The sequence below is a fragment of the Papio anubis genome, chromosome 17, assembly GCF_008728515.1.
Source record: "Papio anubis isolate 15944 chromosome 17, Panubis1.0, whole genome shotgun sequence".
NCBI lineage: Eukaryota > Metazoa > Chordata > Mammalia > Primates > Cercopithecidae > Papio > Papio anubis.
In genome coordinates this window covers 40,577,452-40,599,371 of record NC_044992.1, presented here as the reverse complement: position 1 = coordinate 40,599,371, position 21,920 = coordinate 40,577,452, and the positions used below count along the sequence as shown (strand labels likewise).

The window sequence follows — 21,920 nt, the reverse complement described above, 5'->3', positions numbered from 1 at the left end:
ATATATGCAAAAAAATTAGTGCACGTCTACTTAAAACACATGTACAAGAATGTTTACATCAGCTTTATTTATCATAGCCAAAGACTGAACAACCCACATGTCTACTGACACAAGAATGGCGAAATACATTTTTGTACATTCATACAATGGCATACATACTACACATTGAAAGAATGAACAATTCCTACCTTGAACAACATAGGTGAGTCTCAGATTGTAGAGTGAAAGAAGTCAGACCCAAAGAGTACATTCTGCATGATGTTATTTATATGAAGTTTAAAAACATGTAAAACAAGTTCATAGTTATAAAGGTCAGAATATTTTTTTCCTCTGTTGGGTGGGGGTAAAGGGTGTTGGTAATTGACTGGGAAGGGGTGGGGGTGAACCTCTGGAGTGATAAAAATGTTCCATATTTTGATTGGTGTGATAGTTATGTGGCATATACATGTGTAAAATTAATTTGTACAATTAAGATTTGTGCATTTGTATGTTAATCTCAATTTAAAAAGCAAATAATCAACCAAACAGCACTCTGTCAGTGAGAAGAGCATGGAAAATGGAAATATACTTGTAATTATACCAGTTTCCCGAATAAGAATTTATATGATCTATCCATTTTATATTCATAATTAAGGTCCAAGGAAAACATTTGTCTCTCCTGACACTCTGGCAATATTCCCTTTATCAGATAATAAAACCATATATCCCGTCATGTCTCACCTGTGTCAGGAAGCACACACCAATTCAATACTAAATTAATCATTTTAGCCTAGGTTTTGGTATATTTACTTTCATTCTCTCTGCTCCTCACTCCCCAAACTCCAGCCCCACTTCCATTCTCATGAAAATGTTTTATGTATGCCGTTCACTACCTCAAAACCGTGTTGGATGCAGGTAAGGATATAACATGACGTACTAAATGAACAAGGTGCTTAGCACAGAAATTGAAAGGTGGTATAAAAGGAGAGCAATATTCAGTGTCAGAAAACTTTAGCTTGAGTCTAGATGTCCTTTTATTACCTGTGAAATCTTGGTTTCAATTTGTTGAACCTTTGCCCACTCACCTCTAAAAACCAGGCTAGCCCTATTTACCTCCCAGATATTGTGAATATCTCTTGGGATAATGCACTGGGGAAAGCACTGTGAGCTAGAAAGCATGGGTAGCAGGGTTCACCCGGCTGCCAATGTAGGGGTAAATGGGCTGACATCAAAAATGCAGCAGACCTGAGTGTCCACTACAGCTTGAGCATCTCATTGCTCTCCATCTGTCACTTTTTCTCTGACCCACATTTCCTTTCTGGAACTTAGTGGGTGTTCTCACTAATGAACACACACCGTCTACTGTCAGGAAGAAGGAATCTCAACAAGAAGCCTGTAAGAGTGTCTTAAAAGGCTTGGCTGGATAATGACCAAGGAACTTGAACCACTGGTCTACCTTCTTTTCCCCATCTTTAGAGAAAAAGTTCCTGGACACTCTGGTACATCTGATTACAGAAGAGAGAGATGAGAACTGGCTCTGAGGACAGAGTGAACAATCTTTTATCCCCCCATTCCCATCAACAACCATGACAATTGGTATCCCTCAGTTTTTAAGAATTACTACATATCAGATTCCAAGAAGCTCAGGCAATAACAGAATAGATACCAATGTCTCCAAGATCCTTCTGGAAGAGCCATTGATATTTTGCTACATGTGCTAAGATTTCTTTCTTGAAAAAAAAAAAAAATACAGATAGGGTTGAAGTTCTACTCTGTATGCCTTCTCTTTCTCTCCTCTCCCTTGAGGCACCTCATTTCTGAGGTTAGTGAAAGCCATTTGTATATATGCTTTTTGTTTTCTATCCACAGTCTTCATATAATATAGTATGGGGTATCATTAAAGTTATAGAAAATGCATCTAGCCCTGTTATCCTTTGTAACTTGCTTTTTTTCATTTATCATAATGCAGATACAATCCATTCATTTTAACTGCAATGTATAAATGGTCATGGATTTGTCCATTCTCTTACAAATAAATAGCTGGATCCACCTCACTTCTGCCATTTTTGGCTATTTTAAATTATGCTGCAATGAATATCTTTGTGTAGGTCTCATTGTTTATGAACTAGGATATCCCATTAAAAAAAATCTAGAATGGATGCTGAGAAGCAGAATTACTCAATTGTAGAGTATGCCTATCTTGGAATAAATTAGATCTTTCTAAAGTGGTTATAACAATTTAAAACACCACATCTTTTGGCCACAGTTTGTATAATCACATTTTTAAATGTGTGTCAATAGATGGGTTTGTAATGGCATGCTACTGCAATTTTAATTTCCCCTGAATCCCAGTGAGGCTGAACAAATTTTTCATACATTTATGGCTGTTGGAATTTATCTATAAACTGTCTTGTTTATATATTTTGTACATCAAATGGTTTATTAGACTGTTTGAATAATTCTGGTTCAATTTTACTTCTCCCAGCAAAGCTCAACCAATTTCTCTCACACTTCTAATTTTCAGAAGTTTCTTTTTTAAAATTGAACTCAAATCTGCATTGTTGATATTTCTATCCAATACACTGGTTTTGCACTCTGGGATGACACAGAATAAGTCTGACCTTTATTTCATATCACTGCCTTACATATCCATTTGTTCATTTATTCATTCATTCGCATACTTACTCATTTATTCATTTCAGCAAACACAAATTAAGCACTCATCAAAGTCAGGAATAAAACCTGGATCAAGTCATCAAGGAGATACAGTTTAATAGAGGAGACAGACATCAAATTAACTAATGATACAACATGGTAAGCCCAGTAATAGTGGTATGCACAAGAAACAAAGGTAGGACAGAATGAGGATGAGTTTAACAGATATTCACCCTCTCACCACACCATTTATTAAAATAGACATTTCTATAAAACTTGCCTGCAATAAGTATCCACTGCCATAGGCCTCTTGTGTATCTTTCCCCATCACCTGGCCACTCTTCCAGGGAAGGCCCCCCAATATTTCTATATCAACTAAGGGGGTGGCAGGGTGTAGGAGGTACACCAGGACCTTACGCCTGTGCTGAAGCTGGCCTGTTCTGATGGGCTGGTGCCCAGAACTGCTGTTACATATTTGACCATCATATTTGGAAGGAGCTACTTTCACTTGTGTCCTGGTTACAGGTATTCTCACCATCCCAATCACTCTCTTTCAGATCTGTCTTTATCCTTCATACATTATAGTGCTCAGAACAATATGTAGGTTTATGGGAAAATAGTCTAAGCACAGTGTTTATCGAACCTCAGTGTGTGCATGAAACATCTACATTTTTAAAAAATTGCAGATATGACACAGACGGCCTGGGCTGGGGCCCGAGATTCTGTATTTCTGACAACTTGCCTGGTGATGCCAATGCTGCTAGTCTGAGGACCATATTTTGAGTAGCAAGGGTCTTTGCAGCTTAAAATGTAGACGAACCAACACCACCATAATTCTGACCCAACACTAGCGACCCAGCCCAATGTCAAATCAGTTCTTTGACAACAGTGTCACACTATAGACACGTACTGACCTAAGTCCTCTAAGTCTTTTTAGGAAGGGCAAAAGTTAAAGTCAATACTACTTCATCGTCCATTCATGGAGATATGTTTTTGTATACACATATCTTTGCAGCTACACTAGTTTGGAGGCTAGTGATGTTGGGAGGGGCTTGTAATACCCACCTGTTCCTCTACCGGGCCAGCTCATAGAGAAGGTATACCTAGCATGCATCCAACAATGCACCCGAGCTTCTTTAGCTGTACAAAGGCCCACTGCTATATTAAAGAAATCCTCCAGGGAGCTAAGGCTCTAAGACACATCTTTACAAGGTTTCATTCATTCCTTCAACAAATAGTGCGTGAGCATTCACACCTGGTGGTCTTTGCTTTAGGTACTGAGACAAAGTGCTTCCTCTCACGGAATTTGTATTCTGCTGGGGTCGGATATGCTTTAAAAATACATGAATAAACAAGAAGAATTTCATATGGTGGTGCTATGCTGAAAATAACAGCAAGAGGTGAGGGTGGCAGGGTGGCTCCTATGGATTGGGTGGTCAGGATGATGTCATTTAAGCTCAGACCTGAATTACTAGCAGGAAAAAGTCGTGTATAGAAAATAAGAAAAAAAGCATCACAGGCAGGAAAATAGATTGTACTAGATTTGAAGCAGGGAAGAGCTTAATATGCTCACAGACCAGGAAGGCCAGTAAATTGCCTGGAGCATAATGAATGGGGGTTGGGATAGAACACACTGACATTGAAAAGGTAGAAAGGGGTTAGATCCTGCTGACCTACATGAGTCAGGGTCAGGAGTATAGATTTTATTCTAAGTGTGATATGCAGCCTTAGTGATCATTGAGATTTTGGGATTTAGAGATAGACTCTATAAGGCTTCAGATAGAATTACTGGGTAGCTACTTTTTCTGTTTGTTTTTGGCTTCAGCAATCAGTTGGCTGTTGGGGTCACTTACTTGGTTGGGGAAAGTTGTCGTATGGGTGATGTTTGAGAAGAGAACACCAGAATTTCATTTGATCATGGTAAGTTTCAGATGGCTGCCAGTCATCCATGTGTTGGTGCCAAGCTGACTGTTGGAAATAAGAGTCCTGAAGAATCATTGAGCTGTTAGGCAAGAGCAAAAGACCTGGCACATTCAGCAGATGGCTCTTAAGGCATATCCATAGGGAATGTCATACTAACAGATTGATCAGAGGAGGAAAGACCAGCAAAGGAATTTGAGAAGTGGCCAGTTCAGGCAGAGGAAGAATGAAAAGAGGAAGACTGAAGATATGGAGTCTTATGAGCTCAAAGAAGTGTTTCAAGGAGGCAAGGCCTGACTATATGTGATGTTACTGTAAGGTCATGGTAGATAAGAACAAGGAAAAACCCACCAGATTTGGCAATACACAGATTACTGGTGACCTTGATAATAGTGGCCCTAGTGGAGTGGTGGGGAGGAAAGTCTGATCAGATGGGTTGAGAATGTCAGAAAGGACGTAAAAATAATGACTGTAGATAATAAGCTCAAGATTTTGTGTGAAGAGAGTGAAGACAGTGGTAGTTGGAAGGAAACAAGAGATCAATTTTTTAATAGGAGATCCAAGAGCGTATTTGTATAATAATGGAAATGGACTAGTTGAGGGGGATAACATGATGATTCAGGAATAAAAGAAGATATCATTGCAGAAGCAAAGACCTTGAGAAAGTGAAAATGACCGGGATCCAGACCAAAGCATTAGGATTGATTTCTGATAGGCACAGAGATATCATCTTCATAGAAACAGGACTGAAAGAGACAGGATAGAGATACAGATCGTTTAGTTGGGCAGTGAAAAGGTATAGGGGTTTCTGTCTGCCTCAATTTTCTTCTATGTTTGAGAAAAAAACATAACCCATTCTCAAGGGCAACAGGACTCTCAAGAAAAACAGACAAGCCGACACTTAGTGGGACCCCACAAACTACAAGTGAAAACAAAAACAAAAGCAAAACTCTACATGAAAGAGGGCAAGAAAGAGGTAAGCAAGTTCTGAACAGAAATGGGGAGAGGAAATATGATATCCTCAACAGCATAAAAATGCTTTAAAATTATGGAACTATATCTCATCCTGTCTCAATTCTCCCACACTACTTCTGACACTTAAAATGGTGCCATTGGCAGCCTTCTCCCCATACCCTGTCTCTTATGCTGGTATGCTGAGACTCCCACTCCTCCTCCAAGGAACATCTCAAATATATCACCCTCATCAAGCCTTTCCTGATATCCATCAATGTCACCCACCATTGATCTTGCCCTACTTTGATCTCTCTGTTTTATTACATGCTTAGCAAGGTCTTTCTTGTACTGTATTATAGCTTTGATAGGCACTTTGGAGGAAATAATGATATCTTCATTGTCTATGATGCCTTCTAAATATTTTTTGCTACTCTGACTTACAGTCCAGATATTAGCTAATCCTTTGCCCAAATGAGGCTTACTCTCTTCTGGTTCTAAGTCAATGTAGTTGCAAAATTCAGACTTTAACATATTCCCCCAAGAATTCTAGTCTCAATGACCCTGAGAATAATGTAAGCTGATGCCACCATTCCCAGCTGGCAGGATTTTTTGGTACATGTTGATGGCCTCCAGTAATGAGACACAAGTGAGAGCTAAGTCCCCTCCTCCCAACCCAGCCACTAGGTGAGCTGTTGCAATGAAAACATGTATCTGACTGATTTCTGCAACACATACATCCTTTTATTCATGAGCATGTACACAATTTTTTTTCCTCATGTGAGATGGTGAAGCACAATCTCTGTTCTTTAAGACACCTTCAAAAGGACCCTTGTATAAAAAGAGTACTTGAGGCAAATGTGACATCATGTCAGCAGCAGAATTCAGCCAGTATTCCAGTTAAAATCAACCAAGCAAATTATCTATTAAGTGGCAGGACATAAGACAGATCCCTAAGTGAGGGCTACCACTAGAAAGGAGCATGCAGCTTTTGGGGTTGCTGTATTGGGCTTATTCAAGGGCAGTGGTTCCTGTATGATGCTTTTGACCAATCCACATGTCTTGAAGACCATCCATTTCACCAATAAAAAATTATAATATTCTTATGTTAACCACCAAATTCTCTAGGTAGAGATTTAGGTATGGAGAGTTGATCACTTGTTGGGCTGCTTTTGAACTGTTCACTACTAATTAGTGTCTCTTCAGTGCTACCCTCTGGGGTGTGTATTCTTCTCAAGGGCACTTCAAATGTTAGCTGTTCCTAGGGTATGGATGAAATCAACTTATATATAGCATAGGGTTTAAATAGAAATATTCAAAGGTAAATAATGAACACCTAAATTAATAAATTTCTTTCTCCTTCCCTTTTTTTCTTTCCTTTCTTCCATTTCTCTTTCTCTTCTGTTCACTTTTTCCTTGGTCATCCATACTGAAGAGCGATTGAGTCATTATAAAGGATATTTTGGAGGGCATATTGTTTCCACTAAAATTTAAAATCCACAGACAATTTTGCTCTCCAAAATCCCTCCTTAGCCACCCTGACACCCTTCCTGAATCCTGTCCCCTCCTCTTGTGGAATTTCAAATTACTTTCCCATGTATTCTAACTCCCAATATAACACTCTCTCAGCTCGTAACTTGCCAACCTAAACACCAAGATTCTCAGGAAAACAGAGACTCCTCCAGAGAATTCCGGCCGGCCTCCTTAGAAGGCTGTCTGTGGAACATCTTTGTTTACTTAAACATGTCCTTGAGGTCTCTATCTTTTCTCACCTCCTTAGTAAACAATTTTGCTGAGCGATTATCTCAAGCAAATGCAGTGTTGTTAAAACAAAAAAAAATGGAGACCAGGCATGAAAAATTCTAGAGCAGACAGAGATAGTTAGGTCTTGAAAGTGACCTTAAACTTGTTTGATTTGCGATTATAAGTGGAACTTAGCTTGAGCTATTTCTTGGGTTTTTTTTGTTTTTTTTTTTTGTTTGTTTGTTTGTTTTGAGACGGAGTCTCGCTCTGTCGCCCAGGCTGGAGTACAGTGGCCGGATCTCAGCTCACTGCAAGCTCCGCCTCCTGGGTTTACGCCATTCTCCTGCCTCAGCCTCCCGAGTAGCTGGGACTACAGGCGCCCGCCACCTCGCCCGGCTAGTATTTTTTTTTTTTTGTATTTTTTAGTAGAGAGGGGGTTTCACCGTGTTAGCCAGGATGGTCTCAATCTCCTGACCTCGTGATCCGCCCATCTCGGCCTCCCAAAGTGCTGGGATTACAGGCTTGAGCCACCGCGCCCGGCCAGCTTGAGCTATTTCTTACAAATGCCAACATTAAGAAAAATGAAACTTAAACTGAACCAATCAAAAGCTGCCAACAGTTATGCAACTAGAAACTTTCCAGTAGTATGGACAAAATGAGGCAACTATATAACCAAAACCAATCAGATATCTTCCTTGCCTTGCTTCTGTGTTCACCATAAAAGCCTTCCCCTCGGACTTCAGTGGAAACCTGAACCACTTGCTGATTGATTCATGAGTCACTGTTCGCCCAGATAAGCTCTATACAATTTTATTGTGCCTCCGTTTATCTTTTACCAGTATTCGTCTCAAGAATGTTCGTAAATAAAACTGTCCTCAACCTCATTACAGATCTAAGAAAGAGACATCATTCTTAATGAGTAAACCTTACACAAGATCCAAAATTCATGTCATCCCAGGTATATTCTTATTTATCCTTCATCCTCTATGGAAGTCACTTACTGTTGACGTGAATAGACATCCTCAAGGGCTTTCATTTATTAGATTTTTTTTAACCTGCTACGTGCATGCACTTCTTTTCGTTGTTTTTGGGTTTACACTTTTAGAACTGTCTCAGCCTAAGGTAATCATCAGAATAACCTAGAGATTTTGAAACTGCTGAGAACGTCACTAGATCTTTTGAATCAGAGTCTGAGGGTTATACCCAGCACCTGTGTTTTGTAAAACCATCTTCCCTGGTAATTTTTGTATACAGCTGTAAGACTTTCCCACTATTTAGCACAGGAGGATAGCGTTATTGTTTTCCTTCTTTGGGTACCAGCACACCACCTCCAATGGTTAGATAATTAAGACTTTTCAATGACCACGAGCTCTATCATTTGCCCCAGCATCAACTCCCTGCCAATCACACTCCCAGTCATCCACAGCACAATCCACAGTGACTTCTAAGGCAAGAGAGGCAGGTTTGCGCTTGTTCACACATTCAGTTTTTATACCATTGGTTGTCACCTGAATCTCATTCTTGCTCCCCCACAGGGAGCTGGTCAATCTTGCTCAAGAGTGAGTCTGGGTAAGCTCCCACCTAATCAGAGCAACTCAGTAGTCTCTGCCTGTGCCCGAGATTGCTTTACCCTTAAATTAGGGAAACTCAACCTGTGCTGGCTTCCCTACTGGATTAGGTGGCCATGACTGTTTGATGCTGCAAGGATGAACTAGGGTGATTTCGGCATTGATGTTTGTTTTTAGTCACAAAGCTGGGAACTACTTTTCATATACACAAAATGAAGGATGCAGTTCATCGCATTTCTTCTTCCAAGGCTCTCATTTGTTTCAAGTTCATAGCCCAAGTTTCTCCTCACTGCACGAGGCAGTCCCCCCAGCACTTGGGGTGGTTAGTTGGATGACATGATTTCACACTTGCGTGGGTGCTGCCTCACACCTTAGATGTTTCCACATGGGCAGCCTGATGTAGTGAAGCAAGCTTGGGCTTTGGAGCCAGACTGATCTAGGTTCAAACCCTAGCTCTGCAGAACCTAAAGTTCTGTGGCCTTAGGCCAATGACCACGCTTAACTAAGATTCCATTTGCGATCCATAAAATGAGGATAATAATAAAATAACACCTGCTTCACAAGTCTAATGGACTTAAGATGATATTAGAACATCCGTTAGGCAATCAGCACCTGCTCATTCCTCCTTTGGCTCCCTTTACAAAGGAGGGTGGGGTCCCTCATCACACCTCCTGCCTTTTCTTTTTTTTTCTCTAAGACAGCATCTGGTTCTGGCTCCGTCACCTAGGCTGGAGTGCAGTGGCACAATCTCTGTTCACTGCAACCTTGGCCTCCTGGGTTCAAGCCAACCCTCCTACCTCAGCCTCCGAAGTAGCTAGCTGGGACTACAGGCGTGCGTCACCATGCCCGTCTAATTCTTGCAATTTTTTTTTTTTTAGAGACTGGGTTTCGTCATGTTGCCCAGGCTGGTCTTGAATTCCTGAGCTCAAGCAACCTGCCTGCTTCAGCTTCCCAAAATGCTGACATTATAGGTTTGAGCCACTGTGTCTGGCCCTCCCTGCCTTGTTCTTATCTCTCTTTCTCAAACAAGGGCACAAACAACAGTAACTACTGGGAGAACTTTGTCAAAATATCCATTCTCCCACCCCTAGATCCAACCCTCTTTGAAATCTCCAACCTTACCTCCTTCTCCTCCTCTCTTTGTGCCTTACCGGCATGTTTCCCAGGTGCTGGACTCTGTGGCACAGCAAGTGAAGCACTGAGGGTACTGAATTAAGGAGGTGCTCACTCTCTCCCAGGTCCTAAGCGTTGACTCCTTGCATTGTGGGCCCTGGGTGCCTCTCGCTGGTCTTGGCCCTGCTACGGCTTTCTGTCGATTCATCATTTGCTGCACGGATGACAACATTTTTCTCTTCTCCCAGTAGGTTAGATAAAGCTTAGATTAATTAACAGTGGCGCTTAGGCAACTTTTCTTGCTGGAGTACTTATAAAGAAAAATAAGGGGTTCCTGAGAGCCACCCAGACTGTTGAAAGATCACTAACCTAGCTGCACGTTAGACTCACCTGAAGTCTAGACCCCCAACTTCCAGGGATTCTGGTTCAGTTAGGCTGGGGTGGGGCCACATGGGTATTTTAAAAAGCTTCTCAGGTGATTTGTAAGATGATTAGGGTCAAATCACTGGCCCGGGCTCAAGGAACCTGTATTCAAGCTGCCAGATGATTTCTATACACATTAAAGCTTAAAAACCCACTGGCTTCCTATTAAACTCTCCAGCTCTGAAATCAGACCCAGACCCAGGTTCAAATCCTTATTCTTTTTTTTTTTTTGGTGAAATGGAATCTTGGCTCTGTCGCCCAGGCTGGAGTGCAGTGGCACAATCTCGGCTCACTGCAAGCTCCGCCTCCCGGGTTCACGCCATTCTCCTGCCTCAGCCTCCCGAGTAGATGGGACTACAGGCACTCGCCACCACGCCTGGCTAATTTTTTGTATTTTTAGTAGAGATGGGGTTTCACCATGTTAACCAGGATGGAATCAATCTCCTGACCTCGTGATCTGCCTGCCTCGGCCTCCCAAAGTGCTGGGATTACAGGCGTGAGTCACCGCACCTGGCCTCAAATCCTTATTCTTGCACTCACTACCATATTACTTTGAGCAAAGTTCTTACCTACTTCACTTACAAAATGACAATAACAACAGTACCTGCCACGGAAGTGTTCATGGCGATTAAGTAAGATGGAAATTACTTAGCATAATGTGTGACACACAGCAAGTCTCACGAAATGATACCTTATTATTATTAGCATGTTAAAGCATTTATTGAGCCCTCCCTTACTGTGGATGAGCATTTTATGTGTGTGTGTATATAAGACATAGTGACTAATCTCCAGGTCTGTGACCTTGGGATACCTAACACCTTTGTGTATCAGGAGATTATAAACAGCGTAAAAGAAGTATGTTATGAGGATTCAATGAAATATTGCATGAAAAGTGTTTAGCAGAGGCCTAGTACATAGTAAATGTTCAGTAAATGCCAGCTGTTATAACTGCACATAATGGTCGATTTTCAACAAAAGTCGAAAATTCCGGAGTATTCTTAATACATTTCCTGCCCAAGAAAATACCCAGATTGACTCCTAAGTAAAGCCAAAGATCTTCCTTGTATTTATTTCTTAGCTTTTGCTACAGGGGCTGGCCCGCATCAGGGGTTTAAGGAATGTTTTCTAAATGCACAAATGAATGGATTACTAGGGAATTTCCCCTTGCCTTCACGTGCCACACTAATTTTGCCTGTGTCTCAAGATTGTGAGAGTCTTCCTGACCATTCATTCTGTTTCCAAATGCTGCAACCCGCCCATGGCTCTAATCAAGAGCAGAACTGATTTATGCTGCAGGTGGAGTGAGCCAGGGAGGTGGAATCCTCCACCATTGATGTGTTTATTGCTGAGTCCTTGAAAATTGAATAGGGAGGAAAGGGGAGGTGTGAGGAATGAGTTAAGAGCTACTCCCCATCACATTTGATAAGGGGTCCTTTCACTCTGGAAGAGTATAGCTTTTCGTTGTTGTTAATATGAAGATGCTGCTATAAGTGCTACAAAAACACATGCCAAGTGCCATGCCTGTCTTCCACCTGACGGCCATCAAGAGCCCTGACAATGATGGAAGAGCAAGCTGCCTGGATTTCTAGGGCTTAATTAAGGAACTGTAACAGGCTATGCTATAACTCTGTAATACTCCTTGGTGAATGACTACAGTAGATAAAGAAAAATTGGTTTCCTGCATTTAGCAGATATTGATTAACGGGTTTGTTTTAAAACATTTAGACTAACTTGGTTCTTTGTTTTATTTATTCACTTCCATGCATTAATTGAAAGCCCACAGCTCAGATTGTATTAACTGGATCGCCCTCTACTGGCCACATGCTGGAGTACATGCCTGTTTTTGACCATGTCCTACAAAAAGTACAGCTATTTTTAGAAACTATTGGCCTTTTCAACTTGAACACACTTTTTCAAGGTCAATTATGAGTACGGTGGAGAGACTTCTGTGTATAAAACCCCATATTATCTGCTCTGTTTTTGAATATTCTGCTTCCTGAAAGATCTTTCGATTCCATATATTTGGTAATTTAAGAAGAACCATGACCAGGGGTCAGAAGATCTGAGTTCACATGGGCCTACCCTCTCATCTGTGAAAGGAGAAGGTTGGGGCTAGACAGGCACAAGGCTCCTTTTTAATCTCTCAAGCTGGTGTGGTAGGGACCGCACCCCATGTTAGAAGCCAGGTGCCCTGCGATTGAGTCCTAATTTGAGATTTAGTTCTGATTCCCTTTTACTCTTGCCATAAAGTGAATGAGGAGGGTATGCAATCTCCAGGGTTCCTTTGAATTCCAATATGTTAGGACTCAAGTTATACTAACCTTGAGACAGGGAGGAATTTTCAGAAAGATAAGTCCTCTTAAAGCCCTTTTAAAAGGTTATTTTTTTCTTTTTTCCTATGACAATTTTCTAGAAAACATAGAATCTATTCCTTACAAAGCTCCTCATACTTGTAGCTGCAACTATTGTCTCAACATAAACAGTTTGAAAAACCTGTAACATTTTTATTATCTAGAACCTAGGAGAGAAAAAAGTCCAACACCAGATTCTAGAGACTTATTGCAGATTCATATAATTTGGGGGGAAAAATGAAATGATGAGGCCCTTCAAGTCCAAGGGAGAAGAGTTGGCTCTGAGTCCCTAAGCAGAAACATTTTTTAAAAGCCGTACTACTTCCCTTCTCAAAGCAGATCTGCAATGTGATCAGCAAACTTTTGCTTCCATCGTTTTGGTGGATTACTCAGTCCCTAGTCACAGTGCAAAGAAGACATTTGCTCAGGCAAGGTGAGCACAGTATAATCCTCCATAGTTGCAACAAACATTAAGAGCATTTAAGAAAGAACAAGGCAATGCTGGAAGAACTTCTTTTCTACCATGAGAAAAAGCAGAAAATGCCACATACAACAACGTAAAATTGATTGACTTAGCAATAATCTGGCCTAGTGAAAATTTACCAAGTTTCAAGAACAGAATTTGTTTTTAAAAATAAAATGTCCTTGCATTTAATTAGCCAGACACTTATTCTATTAACAGAATAAGCCAGGCACTAATTCTATCAGGCACTTTCAAATGAATAATTGTATTTGCTTCTTAAAAATCAATATTAGGTATATATATACACACACATATATGTGTATGCATGTAAAGAACACACACATATACTATATATCTATATATGTGTGTGTGTATGATGGAATACTACTCAACCATAAAAGGAATGAATTAATAGCATTTGCAATGACCTGGATGAGATTGGAGACTATTACTCTAAGCAAAGTAACTCAGGAATCGAAAACCAAACATTGTACGTCCTCACTGATATGTGGGAGATAAGCTGTGAGGATGCAAAGAAATAAGAATGATGCAATGGGCCAGGCATGGTGGCTTACACCTGTAATCCCAGCACTTTGGAAGGCCGGGGCAGGTGAATCACGAGGTCAGGTGTTTGAGACCAGCCTGACCAACATGCTGAAACCCCGTCTCTACTAAAAAATACCAAAAAAATTAGCCGGGCATGTTGGCATGTGCCTGTAATCCCAGTTACTCAGGATGCTGAGGCAGGAGAATCGCTTGAACCTGGGAGGCAGAGGTTGCAGTAAGCAAAGATTGAGCCACTGCACTCCAGCCTGGGCGACAGAGGGAGACTCCATCTCAAAAAAAAAAAAAAAAAAAAATTGATGTGATGAGCTTTAGGGACTTGAGGGGAAGAGTGGGAGGGGAGGAAGGGAGAAAAGATAACAAATATGGTGCAGTGTATACTGTTCGGTGATGGGTTCACCAAAATCATCTCACAAATCACCACTAAAGAACTTACTCATGTAACCAAATACCAACTGTACCCCAACAAGTTATGGAACAATAAAATACTTAGGTACAAACTTTTTTTAAAAATGTGAAAAACACAGGATCTATATATTCAATTACAAATTGCTGATGAAAGAAATCAAAGGAGACCTCAATAAATGGAGACATTCCTACTATGTTCACAGATTGGAGGACTCAACATAATAAAGCTGTCAATTCTCCCCAAATTAATCTGTAAGTTTATTACAACACCACCAACAAAACCAATACTAGGAAGGGAATCATAGGGGCATTACGCTCATGTTGTGAATGATAATTAAGAAGATTATATACCTTCCCTACAAAGACCAAATCCCACAGATAATAAGTACTATTTTCTGATATCTAAAACTTTGCTCTAAGAGATTTTCTGAGAAAACATTCAAGTCCTTCTAAGGATGCTAGGGCTATATGGATTTATATATGTGTATCTTCTTTTCCAAAGAGAGAAAAAAACAAAATAAACCACATATTTCCAGGGGAAAACCAAAGCAACAGTGCAGAGAGAAGAAATGTTTGAGTGTGATTCTGCACTAACTTTTCCAAAGCAAGAGTTCTATTCAGTGTGAGTATCTTCCAGAACAAGACACTGTGTGTGCAACATCGTAGAAGGTTGTAATCTTTTCGCAGCTCATTTCCTGGTTGGGGAATAAACTATTGCAGATTAATGCAGATTACATTGTGTTCTGTCTGAGGACTAGAGACAAAATAGTGGCTATTAGTTTCTAGGGACTGGAAAATAATAGAGAGGGAGTTTAATGCAAGTCACATTCAATCCCTTGAGCAAGTCTTTAAACTCTATCAGGTCTAGTTCAAAAATATGTCTCACATTCCATTATTCTCTCCATCTTCACTATTACTATCCTAGATCAGTGGTCCAAAAGATAGGAACAGGAGCATTGACAGTGTGTTTCATGACTTTCGGGCAGTTAATCTCAGAGAAGGCAATATCAAAGAAGAATCATTTTCCTTTCTGACTTAAATTAAAGAATTTGAGACCCTCTTCCTATTGTCTCTGGAACCTAGAGGCATCACATCCCATGCCTCCTCTGGTATCATGATCACAGAAGTTTTATCTGCAACAGGTGTATGAGGAGCTTATATAATATAACTGTGAATGCTCATACCCTCCTAATCTCATCCACGTGACTATTCTGCAAACACAAAGCATAAAATACCCCAGACCAGACACCGGCATGAGTCCAACTGAAAAAACTGAGAGATCAGCATGGTCTCTGTATAAGCATGTGATACAATCTCTAGTCATGTTTTTCAACTGAGTGCTAGCTCTCCCTACCCTGGATCCCCATAACCTTTCTTGTATTCTCTGATAATAGCTTTTCATTTGCTTTCTCTGCCTGTTAAACTGTAAGCTCCTGTGGGTAGGGAGCAGGTATGATCATGTGCCTCACTTAACTCAGACAGTAGGATAAAATGAGTCCTCTGGAGTCTGACAGACCTATCCTGGAAGGCCAACTTTACTAACCGTAGGGTTTTGGGCACTTAACCTCTCTGAGCCTCAATTCCAATAGGAAAATAGTTACTGTAAGTATCCAATGACATTTATGTAAATTTCTTAGCCAATGCTTGCCCCTAGCAATTGATGTGATGAATAATAGCACTGTATCTTAGGTTGGGCTCTCTAGAGGTAATATTTGAGATAGAGATTTGGGTGTCTGCGATTTACTTGAAGGAGAGGTCTCAGAAAGAAAGGAGTTAGGGAAGTAAGATAGAGTCGGGGGAGGAGTTAAGCTGAACTCTAGCTTCAGCCTGATCCCACAGGGAGGTCTGAAGCATAAATTGCACCACAAGGTTGGTTTCCTCTTGGGATGGGTCCAGCCATTTCTATCCTCCCCCGATTCAAACCCTCCATGTCCATTGGTTACTGGATAGAGGCTGCCTTCCTGTGTGGGCAGAGAAGGACGTATCCTCCATGTCCAAGCAGCTCCCATGGCCAAGGACAATTCCATGAAGAATAGGGCAGTTGTGAGCTGACAGCAACCTATACTCACAGCAACCATGTAAGGGAGATCTGGGCAAGGCACCAGAAGCACCCACTACACTATTATTATATTTGTATCATTCTATGTCCAAATACAAGCTTTTGACATGACAGGGACTCAACAAATAGTTGAACTAAATTAAAGAATCTAAATTGCATAGACTACGCACAGCCAGCATGAATAGCTTTTTTCTCATCTACATGTCCAGAATCTTTGGAGACAGTTGTCACATTCCTCCCCTTCACCGGCCCTCAGAATCGCTAAGACTACACAAGGTTGTAGCACGCCCCTAAATTCCTTGGCACACTGATTATGTATGAAGCTCACTTAACTATAAATTTTCTTGCTTCTCTTGTTTCAGAGATTTTCTGGTGCTAATTACACCTACGCGTACGTCCAAATATTTCATTGTGATGCAGATTACGCTTGTAAGTGCATGAATTATTCTTTGAAGGCAAAAGGAATTAATAATGTTTCACCATTCACTGTGACATGTTTCCAAGCACGTAAGTGACAGGTGCACTTTTAAATAATGTACTTTTTCTTCTCCTTGACAAGCAAGAACCCAGATTTAAAGAGATAGAAGATGTGAAGGATTGCCTTGTGAATCTACTGATGTCATGCTTGGGTTTCCATCTCCATCAGCAAATGCATGAATAAGTAATGTACACAGGTCCCAGTACCTGCTCAGATTAGATTGTATCAGCAGCCTTACACTCTGAAACACCATTAGGACAAATCCCAGACACTCAGGGATAGAAAGAAAGAGCTGGGTTGGTCATCAGTAGGAATGGAGGAAAGCTTTTTGTAAATCACAAGGTGATTTATAAAGGTCAATTATTAGTAGTAATTATTCTACCATCAACTTTATGTTCAGTGCTCCTGGCTCTACCTCCATCTCCTTCTGCATTAATCAGCCCCTTCCAGAGATTTCACATCTGTTCAGGTGACTGGGGACAAATAAAAAGGAGCCTAAACAGGTTGAGGAACCAGCTCTTTTCTTGTACTTTTATCTAATACTCTCTCTACTGGTAGAGACTAAATTGAATTCAGAAAACAAACCTGGCAAGTGGTTCAAGAGTCTTAATTGTGAGCGGCCAACAGATAACATATAAAAAGGAAATGGGGATTTTCTCCATCATCATCACTCTTGTGAAGTCAAGGAAATGAATATCTAAAGACTAGTTGTTGAATTTCAGGAGATTCATGTGTGTAAAACAAGTGGATTTACTACCTTAATTCACCAGTTTTCATTTTAGTTCTATTAGGATCATGAGGTATTTGAGAAAAGAAGAAAAAGTAAAAAAAACAAAACTCACAATTTGGTATGGGCAATACAAAAAGTTAGCTCTCACATGTATTAATACATCCACTGTAATGGCAAAAACAGACTTTAATTTTGGAAAGGAATATAGCTGAGCCCTAGATTAGAAGCCCATAAACTAAGGACCAAATCTCTCTTCTGCCTGTTTCTGTTAGTAAAGTTTCATTACAACACAGCCATGCCCATTCATTTACATACTGCCTATGCCTCTTTTAGACAGTAGAGTTGAATAGGTGAGAAAAAGACCATGCTGGCCACAATGCCAAAAAATAGTTACTGTTTGGCCCTTTACAGAAAATGTTTGCTGACTCTTGCTCTATAGCCAAACTCCATGATATTAAATACTGGCTCTATCACTTCTTAGCTGTGGTACTTTCAGAAAGTTTCTCAATATCATCATCAAGAGGAAACGAACACTATCTACCACTTAGGATTGATGTGAAGATTGAGTAAGTTTAAATATCCAAAGTGCCTAGACCAGCATCTAGCATGTATTCAGGATCTAATAACTATGAGCCATTATTATTATAAACAGTAAGAACAAATAAACTTCTCCCCATATATATGGTTGGCTCTCATGCCAACAGAACCACCCAGAGGCCCTTCTGCCTTTTCTCATGGATAAGTTTGGAATGTCTCTCCAACATTCTGAATGCAGACGGATACTTTCTAGGTGTTCTAGCTATTCTGTAACAGCTGTGCAGAAGGGAAGAAGCCATTTCTTTTCCTCACTTTATTCTTGGAAGATGGCTTCAGTAAAAAGCTCAAGCACAGATTTCAAACCTCCTTCCTCTGCCTAAAATATTTAATGGCCAGACTAACAACTCTGGTAGAACAACTGGTTTGTTTTCAGAACTCGTAGTGTTTTCTCATGGTTAGAATCAATTAGAGGTTGTAAAGAGATTGTAGGATCAGAGATTGGCTTAGAATATAAACCTTGAATTCCTAAGAGAGTTTACAAGTTTGTCCAGATTAGATGCTCAAGATGAACAGAGGGCCACAGCCTCTGTAAGGTAGGAATGTAAAGTGGGGGTAAAATTAGTAGAAGTTTGGAAAACCCACCTTTTTGAGAAATACAGATCAATAAACAGATTATACTTCTTTCTCTCTCTCTTTCACTTCCTTTCCACTTTTTCCTTATGGCCAGGTTCATAATAAAAAGGTCAGTGTTCTGAGTTCTAAAAACATGTATACTGATGCCCATATGCATAAGGCATTGCCCTGGGCACCATGGAGAAAATCAATGTGGTAAAATTCCCATCCTAGGGAGTTAATCATCTGCTTGGGAAAACAAGACAAGCCTATGAAAAGTTAAATAGCAATTAATGAGTTCAATGACAGTACAAGACAACAATGGAAAAGATACTGCCATGCAGTAAGTAATTAGTTGCTAAATTCAGATAGTTAATATTATAGAAATTTCAGGGGAAAACAAAATCCACATGACGTAAATTTGTTAACCAAAACACAAGAAAATGGCCATACTACTTCCTCCTACTGAAGGAAGATAAAAAACGCTAAAGTTAAATATGTATTTACATTTCAAGTGAGTAATTTAAGGTGTTTTCATTTAAAATAAAAATTAATTAACTAGCATCCCAGGCTAACAATGTTTGTTAATCAGTCACTGAACCTTGTTTTCTAACAACTTCAGTTATAATGTGTAGGCTAGACCCAAAGACTCAGATGGAAATCAGGACACCGGGAATGGTGAAGTCTTGAGAAGAAGGCATGCTCCTGTAGCAAAAACAGGAGGATAGGATGGGGTCCTGAACAGCATCAAAAGGCCCACAAGTTGACAGAACATTCAACTTGAATTCAGTTGAATTCAGAGTAGTTTCCCCAGAGTCAGCACGAATGAACAGGCATGCCTGAATTCTAAAACTTTCTGGAAAGATTAAGCTAAAACACTTACAAGTGAGTCTCCTGAATGAAGCTTCTTTATCATATTCACCAATTCACTGCAGCCACCCTTGTTTCCTAGATGTTTGGGGAAGAGGCTTATTTCCAGATATGGCACCAAATTCAAATTTAACTACACCCTCAGATTTCTGTTCCTTTTGGACCACTAGAGTTCTTATTTTGGAGCTTGATGATCTGCTTGGATAAACTCCATAAGCATAGCGGTAAAGAATGTGACTCCCGGACTAAACTACCTGGGTTCCAATCCCAATCCCACTGCTGTGATCTGGAGCTAATTGCTTATCCATCCACTGAGCCTCAGTTTGCCCATTTGTAAATGGGAAGGATACTAGTATTAAACTCATAGAGTTGTCATTAGGGCCAAATGTGCTAATACATGTGAAGTTTTTTGAACTATCTATAGTAAATACCTTATAAATATAAGCTGACATACCCTGTCACTGCTAAGTAAGAGGGTAGAATTAGTAATTCTTTTAATTACTTAACATGTCAGCTATAGAGGCAACCTGCCTCCTTCTCTGGGACCAACACTGGTCCTACAAATGGAGATATAACAAGTTGGAGTTTATCAATCTGGTAGTCTTCTCTCTGGCCTTGTGGGTATCTTACCCCACTCCTTCCACTAATAGGACCTAATTATAATATTATAATTAATTCTAAAATTCTCCTTCTACCTATCAGGTCCTGGCTTCAGACTACCTGTGTTTCTCTGGAAAGAGTTACTAGTGTTGACTGATGTCAGTGATTCTAAAAACTAAGTCATTGCATCCCAGCCATTCTTCATCCACTGGGGTCCCCTAATGCTATGCTCTGCCACTGATATATGCAGGAGGCAGATAAGGAAGGGTCCCTAGAGAATTTCTGACCCACCCCACAAGTGTTTACACCAGATGTTTTTGTGCAGATAAGGGAACCTGCGCAGGGTCTTCCCTGGGCATGCCCACATGCACTGAAGGAATAGGATGGAGCCACCAGGAATTCACCCCTTATGCAGGGCAGGAGCCTGAACTCTTCAGCTCCTGTGTGGTGGCCTGGTATTCAGTCTGTGAGGTGGTAGCTTGTTGGCAGAACCCCTTCATTCTTTGCTGAGAGATTTCTTTTCACCTAATACATCCACTTTCTTCATCCTTCAATGTGTCTGTGTGCCTAATTTTTCCTGGTCTTGAGACAAGAACCTAGATCTTAACCAAGCTAAGGAGCAAAAAATCCTGCATCATATTGATGACCCATACGGGGACCTGAGGAAGGGTGAGTAAAATGAGGACCTGAACATCTCTTTCCCTTTTGTTTTGTAGCCTTCTTGTCCTCTGACTTCTTCTAAAGGTAGAGAAAGCTGAGACTCACCTTATCACTCTTGGGGGTCAGGAATGTTGGCCTCAGTCCAGCCCAGTTTTTTCTATGTCAATTTCCTTCTTTTTGTCAGGAGTGTAATGGCAGCTATCTTTTCTTTTACAGTATTGGGGGTGTTCCACCCCCACCCCAATGGCCACAGGTGAATGCACAGGACAGATGGGTGAGCAGCAGCTCTCTGCCCCCCGCCCCTCTCGTTTGGGGCTGGGCACATGGCCCAAGGACCCTGCATGGTCAGTTGGCCAGCATTCCCTGCCATGCACCAGGAGTCTTCCCCTCTCCTGGCCAAGGGATCCAGCTCAGTCCAACATCAATTAAAAGTTTCTCTCAGCCGGGCACAGTGGCTCACGCCTGTAATCCCAGCACTTTGGGAGGCTAAGGCCTCCCAAGGATCACAAGGTCAAGAGATCAAGACCATCCTGGCCAAAATGGTGAAACCCCGTCTCTACTAAAAATACAAAAATTAGCTGGGTGTCATGGTGCACACCTGTACTCCCAGCTGCTTGGGAGGCTGAGGCAGGAGAATCACTTGAACCCGGGAGGGGGAGGTTGCAGTGAGCTGAGATTGCACCATTGCACCCCAGCCTGGCAACAGAGCGAGACTCTGTCTCAAAACCAACCAACCAAACAAACAAACAAAACAGTTTCTCTCCCTGTTGGAGAAATCCATTTACATAAGAATAAGAGGTTATTCCCCCAGGCATCTTTCCAGCCCCGCACTTAAGCTATTATTATTTTCTTCTTTTTTCACCCTATCAGGAATTAACTTTTGTGAGAGATTTTTCCTTTTAGAAGGTGTTTTTACTAGGCTAGGACCCCAATTCACAAGACACTCTTTTCTCTCCCTTTTCGGAGGGGGACTCAGTTCCATAGCTTTGCCTTAACATTCAGCTTATAAGGAATCCATGCAACCCCATGAGACACATTTTTGTCCCAAACTCCATTCCAGGCTTTGGAACTTGAAGGCTACCAACAGCAGGCAGGACATGGTGTTCATGGGTAAAAGCAGATAATCCCTCCCCCAGGCCTCCCTATTAACATGGGTGAAAGCCACATTGACACCCATGGGCAGCACCCTGTCATGGCCACTGGGATTCTGAAATAAAAAGATGGAAGAAGGAAAAA

At 40.9% G+C, this 21,920-nt stretch overlaps 1 protein-coding gene across 1 annotated transcript in view; it reads right to left on the bottom strand.

Moving 5' to 3' along the window:
- CA10 (carbonic anhydrase 10) overlaps positions 1-21,920 on the bottom strand; it is a 524,630-nt gene that overhangs the window by 459,745 nt on the left and 42,965 nt on the right. The window lies entirely within an intron of this gene.